This window comes from Delphinus delphis, chromosome 17 (genome assembly GCF_949987515.2).
Source record: "Delphinus delphis chromosome 17, mDelDel1.2, whole genome shotgun sequence".
Lineage (NCBI taxonomy): Eukaryota > Metazoa > Chordata > Mammalia > Artiodactyla > Delphinidae > Delphinus > Delphinus delphis.
Window position 1 is genome coordinate 4,583,911 of NC_082699.1, and position 21,467 is coordinate 4,605,377.

Below are 21,467 nucleotides of genomic sequence, written 5' to 3' on the forward strand. Positions count from 1 at the left end.
TTTTAAACGTGTATTGATGGAGGTTTGCCCTCCCAACCTATTATAAGTTGCAATAACCATAAGAGTTTACTACCAGCACAAGAATACATTTAAAAGTCCAGAAACAGATTCTATACATATAATATAAATGAATTTAATATGTGATCATTTAAAATCAGTAGAAAAAGGACAGCCTCTTCCACAGATGGTCTTAGGATAACCAGCTCCCCACTAGGGACACCTCCTACACAAAATCAGATTGCATAGATGAAAGATAAAATTGTAGAAAAACACAACTATGAAACTAGTATATTAATATCACCTGAGGTGGGAAATATTTTCTAAATTTTATTCCAAATGAGAGAGAGAGAGAGATTATAATCAATAAGAATGTAGGCTACAGTGATATAGATAAATAGATGATAGATAGATTTCCATTACTTCCCTTAAAGGAGAAATACAAATGTCCAAAAATCACCTGAAAAAAATCTTGAACCTACTAGGCTGGACAAACATCCTACAATGTATACACAATGATGTTCGTAGAGGAAAAATTGGAAATAACTGAAAAACAAGCAATAAGAAATCAAATAAACTATGGTACATTCTTATAGTGAGACACCCTGTAACAACTAAAAATAATAAATACTCTAAAAGTATCTTTATTGTATTAAATAACAACATTGGGAAAGGTGGGGTCAGGATAAATTAGGAGTTTGGGATTAACAGACACACACCACTACATATAAAATAGGTAACCAACAAGGACCTACTGTATGGCACAGGGAACTATACTCAATATTTTATAATAACCTATAAGGGAAAAGAATCTGAAAAAGTATATATATATATATATATATATAACCCAATCACTTTGCTGTACACCTGAAACTAACACAACATTGTAAATCAACTATACTTGAATTTTTTTAAGTTTAAAAAAAATTTTTTTAAACAATATTCATTGTTAAAACTTCATTTTGAAAGTAAAGAACAAAGAAACAAAAGTCTTGGCAAACGATAAACGAAAGTGCAGGAGTGCAATAGAACACGAAGCAAAGGCTGGTCTAACGAGCAAAGGACATTGCAGGGAAGAGAACTGGCCATAGGTGAACAGGCAGCTACCTGACGACAGTCTCGTCTGACACACCAGTTGATCAGTGAGTATGAAATTGGCAGCTCTGCTAGGTGTGAATTGAATTTATTTGACAGATTTTTGAAAAAGATGTAACCATGGAGGGCAGTGATTGAAAGTTCCTCTGAAGAATTTGTACCTGGAGCTGGTTTATAAAAAGTGATTGGGTTTGGAGAGACTTTAGGAAAAGGCTGTGTTTTTCAGTCAAAGTCCATACGAAAAAAGAGAGGCAATGAGAAATGGCCACCTTGAACACGCGTGCAGGAACCCAGGACGGCTGAAGGGGTCTGGCAAAGAAACCACTCGTGGTTACTCAATAGGCCAAGAGTATCGCAGCGCGTACTCCATGCCACAGCATCTCAGTGGAGTTTAAGAGAAACAAAAGCCAACAGTTGTCTGAACAATTTAATTGAGCCAGTGCTGTCTTTAAAATCCTCCTCTACTCATTTCCAGGAAATTCCCTTATCTTTTCTCCATGTATGACCAAGCCTGGTCCACCCTGACCCTTCATATAACTGAGGCCCTTGCTGCCTTTCTATCTCACAGACAAAATAATAAACTTAAACCCTGACTCTCCTGAAAATCAAAATCTACTGTATTTACAACCATCCTAACCACTGTCTGAAAGAGACATTCCTCCATGTTTTCCCAGGGCTTAAGTCCCACCTGTGTTTTTTAGTTCCATGACTTTTAACTTCACTTATAGGCTGCCCCTCTATTTATCCTCCCATGTCTTTCCTGTCTTTTCTGAGATCTATTTCATCCTGTCTACCATGGTGCTGTGATCACCCAAGCCAAAACGCCAAACCCAGACGTCTGCCCCTCCTTCCCTCTCTCTCCCTGACTCTTCATCCCGTCTCCCCCTTGTGTTCCGTCCTTGAGTGAAGAATTTACAAATTTAACATGATTCATTCGAAAGTAGAAAAGGTGTCAATTCCTTCAGAGTAAGGACCACATCATATTTTGGCTGTGACTGAATGAACAAACGAACATTACTGTAGACACATTCATTAAATTCTTGGCCCCTAACTTTTCTCATCTGAAGGATGGTGGTTATGATAGAGGTAGAGATACCACATAGAAAGCAGCTAGCCCAGTGGACAGCAATAAATAAGAGATGTTACTGCTACTGGATTAACTCTGGGAAATATAACTAAGTAGCCATCCCCAAGTTCAGTGGCCTTTTTGTTCTTCCTACTATTTGACTTTTCCCAGTTGCATTTGACACCGCTGGGCGTTTCCTTCTTAAGACTCACAGGTGTGACTCCCGCCAAGTCTTCTCCATCTTTCTGTGTGGCCCCTTCCTCTCTCTTACGTCTCTTCCTCCTCTGCCCACACTTCACCATGGTGATTCTTGGGTATCACCGCCTCCTTTCTTGTTCTAATCCAATCCACGTAGAAACCAGAACAGGCTTTCTAAAACGCAAATTGGATCGAGCTGTTGCCATTACACTTCAGTAGTTCATCGGTGCCCTTAAGATAACCTTCAAACACCTACGGTTTAGAAGGCCCTACATAGTCTAGATGTGGGTAACTCTGTCTGGTTCATCCCTTGTGACTCTCTTTCCTGGTTGTGTTCTAGCCTCAAAGTTCTCTCACTTTCCCAAACCACCCTCTGCCTGGAGCTCTTCCAGCCCCTTTAACCTTTCCTGCTTCTCAACGCCTTTAATCTCAGCTTCCCTGCACACTCGGTCCAGGGTTGCGAGAGCTCCCACTGCATCTTGTCCTGCCTCCAGAACATTTGGCCTCAGGATTGTATATTTTTTTGTTACCTCCCCAAAAGTGTTTAAGCACAACAATGTCAGGTACCATGTTTGTCTTGGTGACCGCAGCATGCCCAGTGCCTCACAGAGGGCCAGACACACAGGACACAGAGAAATGTCAACACCCAGTTGCTGATTCACGTTTTTATTTTAATCCTGTTTGGGGGATGCTAGAGAGATCATGAGAGCCCATGATGAGCATTCAGCCTTCAGCGAATAAGGAATAGAGTCTGGTTTTCACACGCCCTGGACTCTTTGAGGCTGACAGTAGCCTCAAACATGCTCATCATGGATGGATATTTGCATCTTTGTCAGCTCAGCCTGCTATAACAGAATCCCACAGACTGGGTGGCTTGAACAACAGACGTTTATTCCTCAACAGTTCTGGAAGCCGTAAGCCCAAGGTGCCAGCAGTTCGGGTTCCTGGTGAGAAGCCACTTCCTGTACCTCCATGGCTACCCTCTCCCTGTGTGCCCACCTGGCCTTTCCTCAGTCAGAGAGAGAAAGAAATCAGGCTCTCCGGTCTCTTCTTACAAGGGCTCTAATCCCATCTTGAGGACCCCAGGCTCATGAGCTATCCCATCTCCAAATACCATCACACTAGGGATTAAGCCTTCACTGTAGGAATTTTGAGAGAGACATAATTTAGTCCATAGCAGTCTATAACAGCCTTCCATCCCCAAATCTGAAAATTTATTCTCTTTTAAATGAACTTATTAAATACATAACATTTTTACAGATTCCTTTAGAGGAATACTTCCTTGGGGGCACTGCAGTGATGGGCAGTTGCTGAAAAACTGAAGCCTTTGTTGATTTCTGAGATAACGAATTCAGTTGTTAACCTTGTCTTTAACAAGAAAAGAAATTTAGGGCAATTAGGAAGTAACAAAGTCTTTGCCAAAAGCAGCAATTGATTTTTTTTTTTTAAGCAGGTAAAAGAACGCCCTGGAAATGTCGTAACAGGCACTGGTTCTGTGTTTTGGAGTTGCTGATCCACATAAATGTTTTCTCCCCACTCCTTTCCATTCCCAGAACCTACGTGTTTCGGTGTCTAGTCAATGTAACGCAGCCACATGCGGCAAAGAGCGGTTCTTTTATTCTATGTATCAGGTGATGCTCACGAGTTCTTTCAACAGAAACAGATATTCAAGGATATTTTGGAAAATATATTCAAATTGGAGAAGAAGGATGCTCATTCTTGCCATTCTCCACGCAAAGCAAAGTTGGAGGAAGTGTCAGGTAGGTGGCGGAACAAGAACAGGGGCTGGAAACCTAGCAAGATGCCGTGGTTTGCTGCGGCCATTGTGTGTGTGATGACTTCTAATGACAAAATACGCAGAGGGGAGTTTCCCAGCATTTCATGGGAGGAGTCCCAAGATGTTAGTACAATGTCCCTGTGAGGACACCTGATCTCTAGCAGGATAAAGCACCTGCTGGCTTCCTCCCAGCCTTACCAAGCTTCCTCATCTTGAGCGTGGCCAAACCTGGCCTGTTAATGCCAAAACTCGACTGAGAATTCTGTGCTTTTATGCCTGAGTTTCTCCAGGCACCATACCACTTGGTGGGGTGAGGGTGGTCCAAACAAGCTGAAGGTGGGGATGGGGCTGGGTGATAGGGAGAAGACAAGAAAGGCACGAACTACTCAATGTCTGGTTCAACCTTGTCTCTTCCCCTTCTTCCTTTGTCTCCAAGCCCCCGCCACCAGCTCTCTTTTGTTGACGTGTTATTGGCTGAGTCGGGTCCCCTCAAATCCATATGTTGAAGCTCTAACCCCTAGTCCCTCAGAATGTGGCTGTATTTGGAGACAGAGCCTTTAAAGAGGTGATTAAGTTAAAATGAGGTCGTTAGGATGGACGGGCATCCAGTATAAGAAGAGGAAATTTGCACACAAAGAGACACCAGGGATGCACGCACACAGAGGAAGGACCACGTGAAGACACAGAGAGAAGGTGGCCATCCGCTGGCCAAGGAGAGCAGCCTCAGAAGGAACCACACCTGCCAACACCTTGATCTTGGACTTCTAGCCTCCAAAACTGTGAGACAATAAATTCATGTGTTTAAGCCATAGAGTGGTGCTTTGTTATAGGATCAAACTAACACAATATGTTTAATATAATCCTACCATCATACGTAATGCTTTGTTCTATGTTTTCTATTAAACAGCTTTCAAGCAGTTTGTTTTCAACTAGTTCTCATGGACCCACTTCATTACAAGCAGAGATAACAGCATATGCAAAGGCACTGAGGCATAAGGGCCAGCAGGTTCAGGAAACTGCAGGCAGCTCTGTGATACGGTGAGGCAGGGAAACCCCAAAACTTTTCAATGTGCAAGAGTCTCTAGAAGACCCGAGAGAGAGAAGGGGGGTGGTGGGAGGGGAGGAAGGAAGGAAGGAAGGAAGGAAGGAAGGAAAAAAGAAAAGAGACAAGACACTCCGTCTGTGTTTGTCCCCCCTGCTGTGGACTTACTAGACAGTTTTAGGTAATTTTAATAAGGTTTCCAAGTTACAGATCTTTCTCCCCCAGGTAAGCTTCAGCCCCCAGACTTGCTCTCTGGCACCTGCTACACATCTGCTGATAAACACAGGTAAGAATAGGAGGGAGGATGAATGCTAAATTCACACATCAGAGAGTCCCCAGGGCAACTCTAAATGTAAGCAGGTTTACCTTTGCTCTCTTTTGAAAAGAGGGCTTGATGGTGAAGCTCCTTTGGGCTGGGTCGCAGAGGACATTTGCATCTTGTTAGGTCACAGCAGGGTGGGGTCCCTCCCTGCCTTAACTTTCAAAAACAACCAATTGTGTGAATTAATTCAGAAGTAAAAGAGCCCTAGGAAAGAGTCTTACTAACTAAACGTAGGAAAATCAAATCAGGGTAGAATGATCGTCTCACAGGGACCTCCTGCAGTAACTAGGTTAGCTGGACCCCTTCCCCAAACCTCTCCCACTAACCGAGGTGAACCCAGGACTCGCGGCCTCGCTCTGCGCAGACGTGTCCAAGGATGCTCAGGGCACCCAAGCGGGGCCATCAGGCTGCGTCCAACATTATCCGAACTGGAACTTTCTCCTTTGGCCCCGGAGGTTATAAGCTGCGAATCAGAAGCCCCTGGCAGCTGTGCTCATGGAAGAAATTCAAAGTTCTTAGAAGTGACGTAGAACATTCTGTCAACGTTGAGTCTCCACACGCAGTAAATTCCAAAAATACCTCATTTAACCCCTCCGGGTTAAGTGAGCCCAGGACGCGTCATTAACTGCACTAAAATAAAACGCGTTTTCCTGTCTTCAGCAGTCTCCTTCTAGATCCGTCTCGGTGTTTTTATTTGGTCTTTCTTCCAGCGCTCCCGGGGGTGCGGGGATGCCGGCGGCCAGCCCTGACCATCCAGACTCCCGGATCATCCGCGGTTCCCCCGGGGGGGGGGGGGGGAACCTGAGCGGGCCCCTCCCATCCCACCGTGGACTGGGGTGTTGCCCCGCAAGGCATTGCATCTTCCGCGCCAGGACGCGCTGGGCTCCCGAAGGAGAGGTGGGCGGCGGGTTCGCCAACCCCGGCGCATGACCCTCGCCTGCCCCGCCCCAAGGCCACGTGCGCCCAACCGGTTTCCACCCGGTTCCCCACGCGATCCGCCCGTGGCCAAGGGCATCACCGGTGGCTAAGCCGGGAAGGGACGGGATGCCAGGTAGAATACTGGATGCCCAGGGAAACTTGAATTTCAGCTCATTTGGCAGTATATCTCAGGCAATATTTGGGACATACTTATACTTTTAAATGATTTACTATTTATCTGAAGTTCAAGTATAACTGAACATCTTGTTTTCTGATTTTGTTTCTTTGTTTTTGCCAAATCTGGCCTAGGCACCAGGGGCTGTGGGTGTGGACGGTACAGAACACGTCACGAACAGCCAGGGAGGCCCGTGAGCCGAGGCTCCAAGCCCTGACGCATACTGTGTTGTTCCAACAGATTTCATGTACAAAACACGAATTTAAAGGTAAACTTATTAAGGAAGTCAAAATGGCGACCGCAGAGCTTTAACACCCGCCTGCGCCGGGCCCTTCTGAGTGTGGGACACTGTGCTCTCTGCGTCACAGGTGCAGGGAGCCTCCCCAGTGAGCCCATAACTATTTCAGCCTAATCTGGTCAGAGTTGATTCCTGCTACTTGCTCCCAAGAGGATCCTGATTAATACACCAAGATTCATATTTGTAAACCAAAAGGCCAAAATTATGCATTTGCTATGGCAATGAAATGCAAAATACACCTTTCATGATAAATGTTTATTCTCTGCTCCTAGGGAAAATATTTCTTCCTAAGTCACCCTGAAACAGTACTGTGCACGAGAAATACTGAAAAAGTCTGACTCTTCCTTCTTTCTTTCCAGTCTCCATGCAGAATACCATCCTCCTGTCTTGACAGTAATAAATGTCATCATTAATTAGACCAAGTTTATTAAATTATATTCATATTACTTCCATGAGAATTTTTTCATGTGATTTAAAAGGCTTTCTTCCTAGTCTCATCAGCAACAAATTATGTCTGAAGGTGGTTTCCCCATTTTCATTTCACTCTCAAGTCCTGAGGGTACACCCTATTTGTGGTTGACATTACTCTTGCACAAACTATAGACTCTACTAAAATTTCATCTTTAGGTACTTGCGATTGGAAAGAACTTCCTCCCCCATAGTTCATCCCTTCAGGGATAACTGCTTGAATCAAAAAAAGGAAAATATTGGGCTGAAGTTAGTTAGCAACACAAACTTACAACATTGAGTGGCAGATTCTGAAGTGAGCGAAGGGAGATTTTTCCCAGTTCCCCATCCAAGGGAATAGCCTTACAGACTATTTAATAATTGTCCTTCATGGCTTATTTCCGTTTTTAAGTTGGATTTCCAGACTGTTGAAGTCAATATGTCCCCTTCAAATTTATAAAGGATTTCAATATTGCTGACCCTGAGTCTTACTGGTCCCATGGTAATAATGAGAAAATAGGGCCACTGGGACGTGTAGAAGGAGGGGGGAGGTCTCCACTTCCTTGATTTAATTCCCTGGGGCCTGAGGATTGATACTGAAATAATAGGAAACTAATGCCATGAGTTCACAGAATTAATAAACCATCTCCAACAAATTTGATAGCTCTGTTTTTAAGATTAAATATTTGTGAATAACAGGAAAACAACAGATGTTCTCATTTGGAAGTTCTTTAGTGTATCAAATATAATAACTTTTAAAAATTTACTTGTAACATTATGACATTAATTAATGATTCCATCAGTCATAGAAAGATACTGAAATGATCATGACTATACCACCAAAACAGCTGGACGACTCATTAATTTGAAGAAAAAAATATGGTGGTTTTTGATATGCCATTTCTGGATCATTGTACAGGTTTTCACCAGAGAAGTTCGCACCACCCCCATCATCATCATCCTTCCCAAATGGTCATTGGTTTGTATTATCCCTCTGTTCCCCGTCCCGCCTGGCTGGACACCTTCATCAACTAACATTTTCCCTGTTTTTCAGCTGCGCTCCACGTATCAGGAGCTGAGCAAATCCAGCTTTCCCTTAAAAGGAGAGAAATCCTGTATCTTAATCAGCTCCGGCTGCTATAACAAAATGTCATAGACTGCGTGGCTTACTCAACAGACATTTATTTCTCAGTTTTGGAGGCTGGGAAGTCCAAGATCCATGCAGACTGATTCGATTCCTCCTGAGAGCCCTCTTCTGGTTTGCAGAAACCACTTCTCATTGTGTCCTCCCAGCGGGGGTTGGGGGGTGGGCAGGCATAGAAAGCTAGTCTCTTCCTCTCCTTACAAGGACACGAATCCCACCATGGGGCCCCACCCTCATGACCTCATCTAACCTAAAACACTTCCCAAAGACTCCACTTCCCAATACCATCACACTGGGGGTTAAAAGTTTCAACATATAAATTTGTAAGGGACCTGAATGTTCCACCCATAACAATCTGCAAACTGGAATATGACAGTAAGTAAAATGTGTGGGCATAAATCACAATGCAGGTGAAAGAATTAATCTTTAAAGAAAAATAATTTTTAATTGACCAATCTATATGGAATTCATTAAGAATACATTATATTAAAAAATACTGGGCTTCCCTGGTGGTGCAGTGGTTAAGAGTCTGCCTGCCGATGCAGGGGACACGGGTTCGTGCCCCGGTCCGGGAAGATCCCACATGCCGCGGAGCGGCTGGGCCCATGAGCCATGGCCGCTGAGCCTGCGTGTCCGGAGCCTGTGCTCCGCAACAGGAGAGGCCACAACAGTGGGAGGCCCGCGTACCGCAAAAAAAAAAAAAAAAAAAAAAAAAAAAAAAAAAAAAACAACTAAGTGCCGTACTGAATGGGGAAGTTGTCTAATAGGAAACCAATAATACGGGTGCAAAAAAACAAAGATATCAGCTCCAGGCACATCATTAAGTTCTTCATTCCAAAAATGTTCTAAAATATTTTTGATTAGATATTCTCCTTTCATTTTGAGTTTCAGTTATTTCACAGCATAATCTCATATATAGTTTAGTGATTGTTTAATTAGGAACCACTCCAATTTGAAAAAAAAAATCAGTGATGAGAAAAACATGTACTGTCAAAAGTAGTTCATGGAAATGTAAGTCTAAATGTGAAGAAGAAACTAACTCTATAATAGAGTTCTTAAAGCTACAATTCTTAAAGCTACATGAGCAGCAATATAGTGGAATAAACGCAAGATACAGGGCTTCCCTGACTATACAGCTCTTGGGGAACCTGACAAAGCACTTATAGAAATGATTTCTCCAAAATGACTCTGAATTTCAACCAATCCTACTAATGCATGTCTACTGTGCCATTTGGGTCCTGAATATCCCATGCATTATCCAACCATCAGCTTCAAAAGGTGATTGAGCATAAAATCTTCCCAGCTTATTCTTCAATAAAGACTCAAATAAAATCTAAAAATTATTATTTTGTTATTGTCCATACCAAAATAACAGTCTTTTCTTTCACATGAGTGGTTCTTGGGTCTCCTTCCAATTTTATCTTACTTTCCAACCATTTATAAGAAAGGCACAGAGTACTTGTGTAGGGGAGTTTAATCATTCCTAGTCAGAAAATATAAGCTTTTAAGACACGTTATCCTCGTTTTGTGTTTAGTAGTTTTGCACTTTTATTAATTTGTTAACAGACATCTCTGCTCTTGCCTTGGGGACTTGACTAGGATTCTAAAAATAAGCTATTTTTTAAATTCTTTTTTTCCCCTAAGATTAAAATTGTTTTATCCAGTGTCGCCAACATGCTTTGTGCTCCAGTCTCCACACTTTAATACCATGGTATGTCTTATCAAGGCCTGAGTCTGTTTTCCTAAGAATCCTTAATACCAGTCAATGGGTGACAAGCTGAGGGGAAAGGGAAGGCAGGTGGGGGGAGGGAAGAAGGTAGAGTCCTACTTATGTTATTTCACTTAATTTTCATGAAAACCCTAAAGGGAAGCTATTGTTAAAAACTTTGTGTAGGGCTCCCCTGGTGGCGCAGTGGTTGAGAGTCCGCCTGCCGATGCAGGGGACACGGGTTCGTACCCCGGTCCGGGAAGATCCCACATGCTGCGGAGCGGCTGGGCCCGTGAGCCATGGCCGCTGAGCCTGCGCGTCCGGAGCCTATGCTCCGCAATGGGAGAGGCCACAGCAGTGAGAGGCCCGCGTACCGCAAAAAAAAAAAAAAACTTTGTGTAAATGGTGAACCCCAGACCCACAGAGGTTCAGCAACCTGGCCAACACCAGGCAGATAAGAAACAGCAGAACCCAAGTTCACATCCAGGGTTGTCTGACTCTAAATACATTCAGTCTACTCCACCTTACTTCTTCCCATGCACCCACCACTGGTCAAAAATATTGGAGAGTTGGTTGCATCAACCAATCCACAAGACACTGATGGGGGGGAGAGGGAAGCACATAATACTGGACAAAAAGGGAAATCTCTCTTTTTGGTTGGGAGCCTACTGGGGAACCAAGTGAACATCCCAAAGCTACTTGACAAGGGGATGTTCTGGAATTGGAAAGGTGCTATGGCCCCTGACGTGCCCCAGGACTCACGCTCCTATAACGTGATCTGGGCCGCTCAATTGATGCTGAAGATGTATTGTCCCAAGCTTCTTCCCAAGCGCTCTGCGCTAGGAGCAGCCGCCCCAGGGTTTGCTCTTGCAAGAAACACCTGCTTACGGGGCAGCCTAGTTGGACATGTTTGTGTCCCATAATAGTCTACCTGGTCACATTCTACTGGGGCAGGGGACCTCCTCCTGTAATGTTCCAGGCCTTGAACAAAACCCATGTGGTTTCTATCCCCAGCACTCACAGTCTGATCGAACACAGAGACAATAAGCACGGAATGCTATAAAAACACACGACGGAGAAATTTAACCTGCAGTGACCTCATGTTAAGTGGATGGGCTAGGTCAGCCTGTGCTGAGTGGTTGCAGTATGACCCCCAAGGAACCCACCTCGCAGTGTCCACGGCTGTGTGCAGTTCCCCTACTCATTTGACTCTGGGCTTCACCACGGGACTACTTTGGCCAACAGGACACTAGTGTGATGAAGCTGAGATGTTCGTGAACATTAGAACTTGTGTTCTCGGGATTTTTCTCCCAGGTTCTTAGAACCCTGAGGAAGAAAGACAGCTCAACCACGGCTAGTTGTGAATTTCCCACCAACTCTGGCAAGTGGGGGTCTGGCCAATTTACATGACTTAGTAAAAGTAAAAAAAATATTCATTTCCATTCATCCCAGCCTTGTGGAACCAAGTCATACTTGCCACACTTAACAATCAACTTCCACTTACAATAAATGTCTAATTCCATGAACTAACTTGATTAAATCTGGAATGTGTTCTTTGTGTTCTAAAATAGTCTAAATAAAACACAGTCCCTTTTGAAAATGTCAGGCTGCTCCCATCTGATCCTGGGATGATGTCGACAATTCTACCAAGAGGTTTATAATTATTTCAGGAGTAAAACTTCTAATTAGCACCAAACGGTTACCAACAGTGGCTGGGGTGTTCACATCAAAGATGCAGGAAGCCAAATGGAAGGAAGGGATAGAGACAAGGATACCTACAAAGGCTCTCTTCACACTTACTCAGCACGTACCATGTCCAATGCTCCTCTAGTCTCTAAAGAAAAACAAAACTTCTGTATTCCATTTTCCTGGGTTTTGCCCTGTGAGCTTCCTTCAGGGAAAAGCGACAGGGAATGTTGCACATATAGAGGCACACCTCGGTGAAATTGTGGGCTCCGTTCCAGACCTCCACAAGAAAGCAAATATCAAAATAAATCGAGTCACATGAATTTCTTGGTTTCCCAATGCATATAAAAGTTATGTTTGGGCTTCCCTGGTGGCGCAGTGGTTGAGCGTCCGCCTGCCGATGCAGGGGACACAGGTTCGTGCCCCGGTCCGGGAAGTTCCCACATGCCGTGGAGCGGCTGGGCCCATGAGCCATGGCCGCTGAGCCTGCGTGTCCGGAGCCTGTGCTCCGCAACGGGAGAGGCCACAATGGTGAGAGGCCCGCGTATTGCAAAAAAAAAAAAAAAAAAAAAGTTATGTTTACGTTATACTGTGCTCTATTAAGTGTGCAATGGCATTATGTCTAAAAAACAACATACACACCTTAATTAAAAAATACTTCATTGCCAAAAGAATGGGAACCATCACCTGAGCCTTCAGTGAGTCCTAATCTTTGTGCTGGTGGAGGGTCTTCCCTCGGTGCTGATGGCTGCTCACGGATCAGGGTGGTGGGTGCTGGAGTTGGGGTGGCCGTGGCCATTTCTTAAAATAAGACAATAATGAACTTTGCCCCACCAGTTGACTCCCCCTTTCAGGAAAGACTTCTCTGCAGCTTGCAACGCTGTTTGAGAGAGTACTTTCAAAATGAGAGTCAGTCCTCTCAAACCCTGCTGCTGCTTTATCGACTAAGTTTATGTCTTATTCTAAACCCTTTGCAGTCATTTCAATGATCTTCACAGCATCTTCACCAGGAGTAGATTCCATTTCAAGAAACCACTTTCTTTGTTCATCCATAAGATGGCCCTCATCTGTTCAAGATTTCTCATGAGATTACAGCAATTCTGTGGCATCTTCAGGCTCCACTTCTAATTCTAGTTCTCCTGCTGTTTCCACCACATCTACAGGTACTTCCTCCACTGAAGTCTTGAACCCCTCAAAGTCATCCTTGAGGGTTGCAATCAACTTCTTCCAAACTCTTGTGAGTGTTGTTATTTTGATCTCTTCCCATGAATCATGAATGTTCTTAGTGGCATCTAGAATGGTGAATCTTTGCCAGAATGTTTTCAATTGCCTTTTCCCAGATCTAGCAGAGGAATCACTCTCTATGACAGTTATAGCCTTGTGAAATGTGTTTCTTAAATCATAAGACTTGAAAGTTGAAATTACTCCCCGACCCATGGGTTGCAAAATGGATGTTGTATTAACAGACAAGAAAACAACATTAATCTCATTGTTCATCTCCATCAGAGCTCTTGAGGGACCAGGTGCATTGTCAATAAGCAGTAATATTTTGAAAGGGATCTTTTTTTCTGAGCAGTAGTTCTCAACGGTGGGATTAAAATATTCAGTAAACCATGTTATAAAGAGATGTGCTGTTGTCCAGGCTTTGTTGTTCCATTTGTAGAGCATCGGCAGAGTAGACTTAGCATAATGCTTAAGGGTCCTAGGATTTTCAAAATGGTAAATGAGCATTGGCTTCAACATAAAGTCACCATCTGCATGAGCCCCTAATGAGAGAGTCAGCCGCTCCTTTGAAGCTTTGAAGCCAGACACTGACTTCTCCTCTCCAGCTATGAAAGGCCTAGATGGCATCTTCTTCCAATATAGGGCTGTTTCTTCTACATTGAAAATCTGTTGTTTAGTGCAGCCTCCTTCATGAATATCTCAGCTGGATCTTCTGGATAACTTGCTGCAGCTTCTGCATCAGCACTTGCTGCTTCACTTTGCACTTTGATGTTATGAAGACGGCTTCTTCCCTTAAACCTCATGAACCAACCTCTGCTGGCTCCAAACTTTCCTTTTGCAGCTTCCTTACCTCTCTCAGCCTTCACAGAATTGAAAAGAGTTAGGGCCTTGCTCTAGATTAGGTTTTGGCTTAAGGGAATGTTGTGGCTGGCTTGATCTTCTATCCGGACCACTCAGACTTTCTCCATATCAGCAATAAGGCTGTTTTGTTTTCTTATCATCGGTGTGTTCACTGGAGGAGCACTTTTAATTTCCCTTCAGGAACTCATCCTTTACATTCACAACTTGGCTGACTGGGGAAAGAAGCCTAGCTTTTGGCCTGTCTCGGCTTTCAACCTGCTTTCCTCACTAAGCTTAATTCTTTCCAGCTTTTGATTTAAAGTGAGAGACGTGGGACTCTTCCTCTCCCTTGGCCTAATTTCAATATTGTCATGTCTCAGGGAATAGGGAGGCCCAAGGACAGGGATGGAGATGGGGGAATGGTTGGCTGGTGGAGCAGTCGGAACACACACAGCATTTATCAATTAAGTTTGCCACCTTCTATGGAAGTGTTGGTGCCCAAAACAATCACAATAGTAACGTCAAAGATCGCTGATCACAGATCACCATAACAAATATAGTAATAATGAAACTGTTTGAAATAATGTGAAAATTATGACTTCTGAGAATTCAGGAAAACACATATTTATTTAGGATTTCCTCTCTACGAATCATTCCTAGACAAGTGCAACAGGGGCTATGGAGATAATGGGAGCCCTGCAGGGGCTCAGGGTCCTGGGGAAAGACCAGCACGGACCCAAGCAAACTGAAAGCAGGGCTCGCTGTGAGCTGTGGGACAATTCAGATATTAACAAAGGCTACAGAAAGACTGGGAAGGAAGAAATGAATGTCTCAGGGATCTGGAATGTTCTGTTGGAAGAGAAATGTTCCAACAAGGCCTTAGGGGTAAAAAATATCTTTAAAAGACGAGTAGGATTTTGACAGATGGAAAAGAATTGGCTTTGGGGGGTTCAGTAATGTTTTAAACTGTAAAAAAAAAAAAAAAAAAAAGCAATTTGGGCTTCCCTGGTGGCGCAGTGGTTGAGAGTCCGCCTGCCGATGCAGGGTACACGGGTTCGTACCCCGGTCTGGGAAGATCCCACATGCCGCGGAGTGGCTAGGCCCGTGAGCCATGGCCGCTGAGCCTGCGCGTCCAGAGCCTGTGCTCCGCAACAGGAGAGGCCACAACAGTGAGAGGCCCGCGTACAGCAAAAAAAAAAAAAAAAAAAAAAAAAGCAATTTATTTTTAATGGCACTGATATTGATGTATCACCGATGGTTCTTATTTACAGACCAGAATAATAACTTCCGTTTCCAAAAATTCTGCTTTTGCTTAATTGCCAATAACGTGCTTGGGTATAGGCTTTGGTTTATTTAAAATAGTGGTTTCCTTTCTTTCTTTTCCCTTCGAATATTTTGTTCAAATAAAATTCTATTCGGATGCTGAAAACTCCCCAGCTCCTTCCTCACTCCCCACCGCACAGTTTGAAAAGCACAGATATAAATTACAAGTTACTGCCCAGTCAGAATCTCACACGGCAACACTAACGTTGCCTTAGACGGATCCAGAAACGTTCCCAGAGCTCACGCCTCACAATTCCTGAACACAGATGTGTCATGGAAGGTGCCCCGGGTGGTATCACTCGTCTGAGCAAAAAGGAGCTTTTCCTTGAACGTGCACCTTACATGCTGAGGAGGCCTTACTTTGCTCCTGGGATGCAACCCTGAGATGATTAGGGGCACTGGCCTGTCCCCGTCCGAGCTGATCTGCTGGGTTTGTCTGCAGTCTGAGGCAGTGTTTCCCTTTGGGAACGTCCTGCCGGAACAAGCACCCACTTAGCTCTGACCATGGAATTAGTGAAAGTTCCAGTGAATGTGGAAAAGAAATGCAGCCAATGGCATAAGGAAGTAGGGATGCAGCATCTCTCTCAGAGCGCATTAATAGAACGAGAAGCAATTTCAAGGTTAAGCCTGGTCCTTGCCTACAGAGATACTCACCATGGGGGAAAAAAACACCTGGCTGTCTCCTTAGGCCTTTGTGCAAGTGGGCAGAAGGCTGAGGAAATGCAAACTCCCATTTTCAGCTGCCCGAAATGTGGGCCATCCTCCAAAACAGGGGAGCTGCACATATGCGTTCATTCCTCCTCTTTCTCCTCGAAAATCACTTCGCATTTCCTGAGATTTTACTGTGCGCGGATGTGCCTTTGGTGAATCCTTTGCTCACATTCATTTCTACCAGGTCTTCCCCCAGCGTGACGAGCACAGAGGGCCCCTCCGTCCTCCTTATTCCGCGCTCAGTTCTACCTCCAAACAAGAAGCAGTTCTCCCGTCCTCTTTCTTTTCTTCAGCCTCATTGCCTTTTGCCACTTCCAAACTCTCTCCATCAAATGACTCTTTTTTGCATCTCAGATCTTTCCCCCACTCCACTCTCTCCTTTAAAAAGTTACCTTTAGGGACTTTCCTGGCGGCCCAGTGGTTAAGACTTCGCCTTCCCATGTAGGGAGTGGGCTTTCGATCCCTGGTTGGGGAGCTAAGATCCCACATGTCTCTCAGCCAAAAAAAATGAAACATAAAAAAAAGAAGCAACATTGTGACAAATTCAATAAAGACTTAAAAAAAAAAGTTCCCTTTAGATTTTTGCCCCCCTGCCCAATAGCTGGCATCCTTTCCCTCTCCATCCCTCTGGACTCGAATGTAATTTTTAAAAGTTGGCTTTTCCACTTTTTTCCACCAACATATTCCCGAGCCTCTGCAGTCAGATTTGTGCCACGTGACTCCCCAAAAAGTCTCTCTCCAACGTCACCAGGACCTCCCCACCCTCAAACCTGATTGTGTCTCTTGGTACTCTTCGTCCTGGAGCTCTGCCTGAGTCCACACTGCTGGTCCCTCCCTCTTTTCCCTTGGATTCAGAGAAGCTATATTGTCCTGACTCTCATCTTGTATCTCCAGGAGCCTGGTCTCCATGTCCAGCTTCTCACTGTCTTCCTAGACTCCGAATGTGGGTCATTCCCAGATCTCTGTCCTTGGACATGCTTCTTAAAAACTAAACTGGCCAAATCATGACTTGACTATGTCCATCACAGAGATGGCTCCCATATCAGGATTTTCCATTACGAGGAAGAGACAACGGAGCCGAAACTGACTTAAGCATAAGGGGGATTTCTCGGCTGTGTAACTGCGCACCCTTCAGGCGCAGCTTGATCCAGGCCTCTAAAAAAATGTCTCCAGGACCTGGTTTCTCCTCCATACCTCTGAACTTCATCTTCTTATTTTTTGCTCCATTCTAGGATGCTCTCCCCTTGCAGTTGCAAACAGATGTCAGCATCTCACAGCTCATGGTCCCAGGACAAATCCAAGGAATAGTATCTCAACCTACCCAAATGAAATGCCTCCTTGGTTCTGATTAGATTATGTGCTATAAATCAGCCCCACTGGAGCTTGGAGGTGACGGGAAGGAATTAGAGGACTGGCTTCCTTGTTCAACATTCCAAGATTGAGCCAAGATCTAGAAGACAACGATCTTATCTCCTTGACTCATACCTAACTGGAAAGGAAGTACATTCTGCAGAAGACTAACCACTGTGTCCTGTCAAATACAAAGCACATCAGTAACTAATTTTCTACTTTGGTTCGAAATATCTGAGCCTCCCTTGGTAAGATGACCTTGGTAAGGCCTCCAAACTTACAAGCAGAAAGGAAAGATGCTTAACCTAGAGGCAGCGATGCTGTGGAACCAGGCTGGAAACCCCCTGACGGCATCATTTTGGGGGTGCTGCCCCACTGATGCACTATGGAAGTTTAAGACCTGTCACAGCCCAGCTCTGGTCAGCCTTATTTTCCACTCCTCATGCACAAATTCTCCTGCCAGGACTCCCAACCCTGACCAGCGTCTGCCCTCTGACGTGCCTGTGACTTTGCTTAATGTGTTCACTCCCAGGGGACCTTTGCTTTTCCCCCAATGTCTGTGCTCTGCCAGATGGAACACTTCAGACTTATCCTTAAGGACAAACTCCACCTACGTAGATACTTCCTCTCACAGCAGAATCACTGCTTTTCCTTTGAATTCAGATACTTTGTTGACAAGGATCAGGGCGCGAAACTGCACATGACTCCATCTCTCCAGGGAGCCTATGAACTCTCACCCATATTTGAACAGAACTGGACAACCAGACAAGGCTTATCCATCCTCACCAAGCATCTCACTCTGCACAGGCTTCAGGGGAGATTCCAAGGGCTTGTTCTGGTCTCTGCAACCCTACAATCCGGATTTGCAGCCCAACCACAAGGCCATCACGTCAACCCAGATTGCTAGTACGCTGCAGTGTTTGACGTCGGGAGCCCATTTATGTAAACTTATCCTGTTCTACGCAGAGACCCCACCTACCTGTGATTACTGCATCTCTGAAGACACCATTTTCATAACGTAATAATTGTCTCTTCCTTTTTTGTAGACGTTTCTACACAGGCAGGTATTTGTTTGCTCTTCAAATCCTTTTTAGAACGAAGATTTCTGGCATTTCTCACTAATCAGCTGCAATTCTTTATGTGTTTGCTCACTACATTTACAAGTTTGCAGCTGCAGTAAAACCTGCATGCTTTGGGACTTTTCAGATCGCTTCCCATACTTAATTATGGTGCGGGGTATAAAAGCTGCACCTGGTTTTAGAATTGTAAATATCGTAGTGAATGTGGTTTTAGGTACAAGGGAAAAATATATTTGGGTTTAATGGAAGTACCTAGATGATATCATTACCTTCGATAAAACTGGCCCTTAGTAAAGGGATCATAATTTCTCTAAAGTTAAAGACACTATAAGGTTCTCCATGCCAGGGGAAGTTTTTCTGTACCGTCTTCTCCAGTATCATCTTCCCATAAAGATAAGCGTGGACAGAGGCTGACAGGGAGACAGGAGACCTAGATTTTAGTCCCGGCCCCAGCATACAGCATCTGCTGCGTGATTTAGACGGACGACACTCGTCTGGGTCTAAAATTCCTCATAAACACATCAGAAATTTGACTCTCTGATCCTTAAGGTTATGTGATAGTGTCTGTTAGAAAGTAACTAGGTTTCCTTCAAAAAACTGGAAGCCAGCCATTGAAAGCAATGAGAGAAAGAGAGATGACAGCTAATTTTTCTAGACTTTCGTCATCAACACTGAGACAGATGTTGCATTTCCTCACGCTCTGCTTTACTTTAGAAATGCTGTTATTAACGAGGCTATTAACATCTCTTCTGCTGCCACTGGGCTTTCCCATAACACAGGGTCACATTTCACTCTGTAACATTACAGCTGGTTGTTAAAGTTGGGACGTGAATGCATTTTCTTATGTATTCACTGAGAGCTTTGAAATTTATGACTGAAAAAGACCTTACTTTAATTTTAATATTACAAAAACTTTCTGTGTAAATTTGTGCACATGCTTTCATCTTGTTTCGATCACAAGCGTTAAGCAGAGGTTAAATTTTGGACCTCCCTTTCGCTGAGGAAAACGCCTGCGTTCTTCCTTCCGCAGTTTCACTGACGCTCACAGTGACCATGAAAATTTTATAATAGCCGAGCCTGGGCAACTCATTTTTCCTGTGGAAGATCTATGGGAGTGAGGACAGCTATTTTTGTCCTAAATGTGTTAAAGTTACAATTAAGAAGGGAGTTGACAGGCTGACTGCTGCATTAGACCATAGGGTCACCAGTAATGATGATGAACCTACAGCGTCCGAGACAGAAAATCATCCCTTACTAGACACTCAACTCTTTGGTTGTGTTATTGAATTTCCTCGGGAAATTTTCTCCAGATTATAGGACTATTACAGGACCATATCCATTTCTTAAGATAATAGGCTATAGTAACCTTCTATAAAATGAAGGTATAATCAGGTATTCTTAGTGAAAATTCTGGGATTAAAATTATTTATTCATAAACCTTTCCTCTCAGATTTAATTAGCTATGGATGAGCTAAGAGAAGGTGTTCAAAAGAAAAATTCGTAGCTGCTTTGACTATTTCCTATATATTTCATGCATGTCTCGGGTGGCATGACAGTGTTTATACAACCTTGGGGGACATGGGCCCTGACCTTCTTACATACAGTGAGGAAGAACTAAATGGACCTGAAAAAGTCAAAAGTCATGGCAAATGAACAAAAACTGTCCCTTGTTAAAAAAAAAAAAAAAAAATATATATATATATATATATATATATATATATATATATATATATATATATTCAGCACAAATTATTCAAGGGAAGAGTCTTAACATTACAACAGTGTTATTATGAAACACTTCTAAGCAGGCCTCTGAGCACCATCCAACATTCTCAGCAGATTTTCTGGGGCTGGATTGTGTTCAAATCCTGGCTCTACCATTTATTCGCTGAGCAGCCTTGAGCAAGTTACTTAACATCTCTGTGTCACCCTTTAGTCATCAGTTAATGGGGATATTAATAATCCTGACCTCACAAGGTATTTTGGGCTAAACTGTTCCCCCCCAAAATTCATGTGTTGAAACCCTAACCTCCAGTACCTCAGACTGTGACTATATTTGGAGTAGAGCCTTTAAAGAGATGATTAAGTTACAATGAGCTATTAATGTGGGGCCCAAATCCAATCTGACTGGTGTCCTTATCAGAAGAAGAAATTTGGGGCTTCCCTGGTGGCACAGTGGTTAAGAATCCACCTGCCAGTGCAGGGGACACAGGTTCGAGCCCTGGTCCGGGAAGATCCCACATGCCATGGAGCAACTAAGCCCGTGTGCCACAACTACTGAGCCTGCGCTCTAGAGCCCACGAGCCACAACTACTGAAACCTGCATGCCTAGAACCCATGCTCCACAGCAAGAGAAGCCACCGCAATGAGAAGCCCGTGCACCGCAACGAAGAGCAGCCCCGCTGGCCGCAACTAGAGAAAGCCTGCGCGCAGCAACGAAGACCCAACGCAGCCAAAAATAAATAAATAAATATTTTAAAAAAAGAAGAAGAAGAAATTTGGACACCTAAGGGACACCAGGGATGAGCAAGCAGAGGAAAGGCCAATATGAGGACACAGGGAGAAGGTGGCCATCTGCAGGCCAAGGAGAGAGGCCTCAGGAGAAACAAACCCTGCTCACACCATGATGGTGGGCCTGTAGCCTCAAGGATTGTGAGAAAATAAATCTCTGTTGTTGAAGTCATCCAGTCTGCAGTATTTTGTTGTGACAGCCCCAGCTAACTAATATACAAGGTTGTCATGAGGCTTAAAAAGGGTTCATGGGTTTCACTAGTATTATTTCCTTTGTAGGATTTGTTAATTTTACTTCCCACTTAAATGTTCTAAACCTGTCATAAACATAGGGTAACACTCTACTAATGAAATTATTCTCCTCTGCCAGTGCTCCTGTACCCTTCTGCAAACCACTTACCAGCCAGAGTTTCAGTTTCCTCATCCACAAAACAGGGAAACTAAACTTGAAATTTCTAAGAAAATCATGTTCATCTAAAATCAGTGATTTAAAGTTTACAAACAATAAATGCTGGAGAGAGTGTGGAGAAAAGGGAACCCTCCTACACTGTTGGTG

At 43.9% G+C, this 21,467-nt stretch overlaps 1 pseudogene; it reads right to left on the bottom strand.

Annotated features, from left to right (window-relative positions):
- Positions 1–6,153: 6,153 nt before the first annotated feature.
- Positions 6,154–16,880, bottom strand: LOC138413873 (tigger transposable element-derived protein 1-like; annotated as a pseudogene).
- Positions 16,881–21,467: the final 4,587 nt, after the last annotated feature.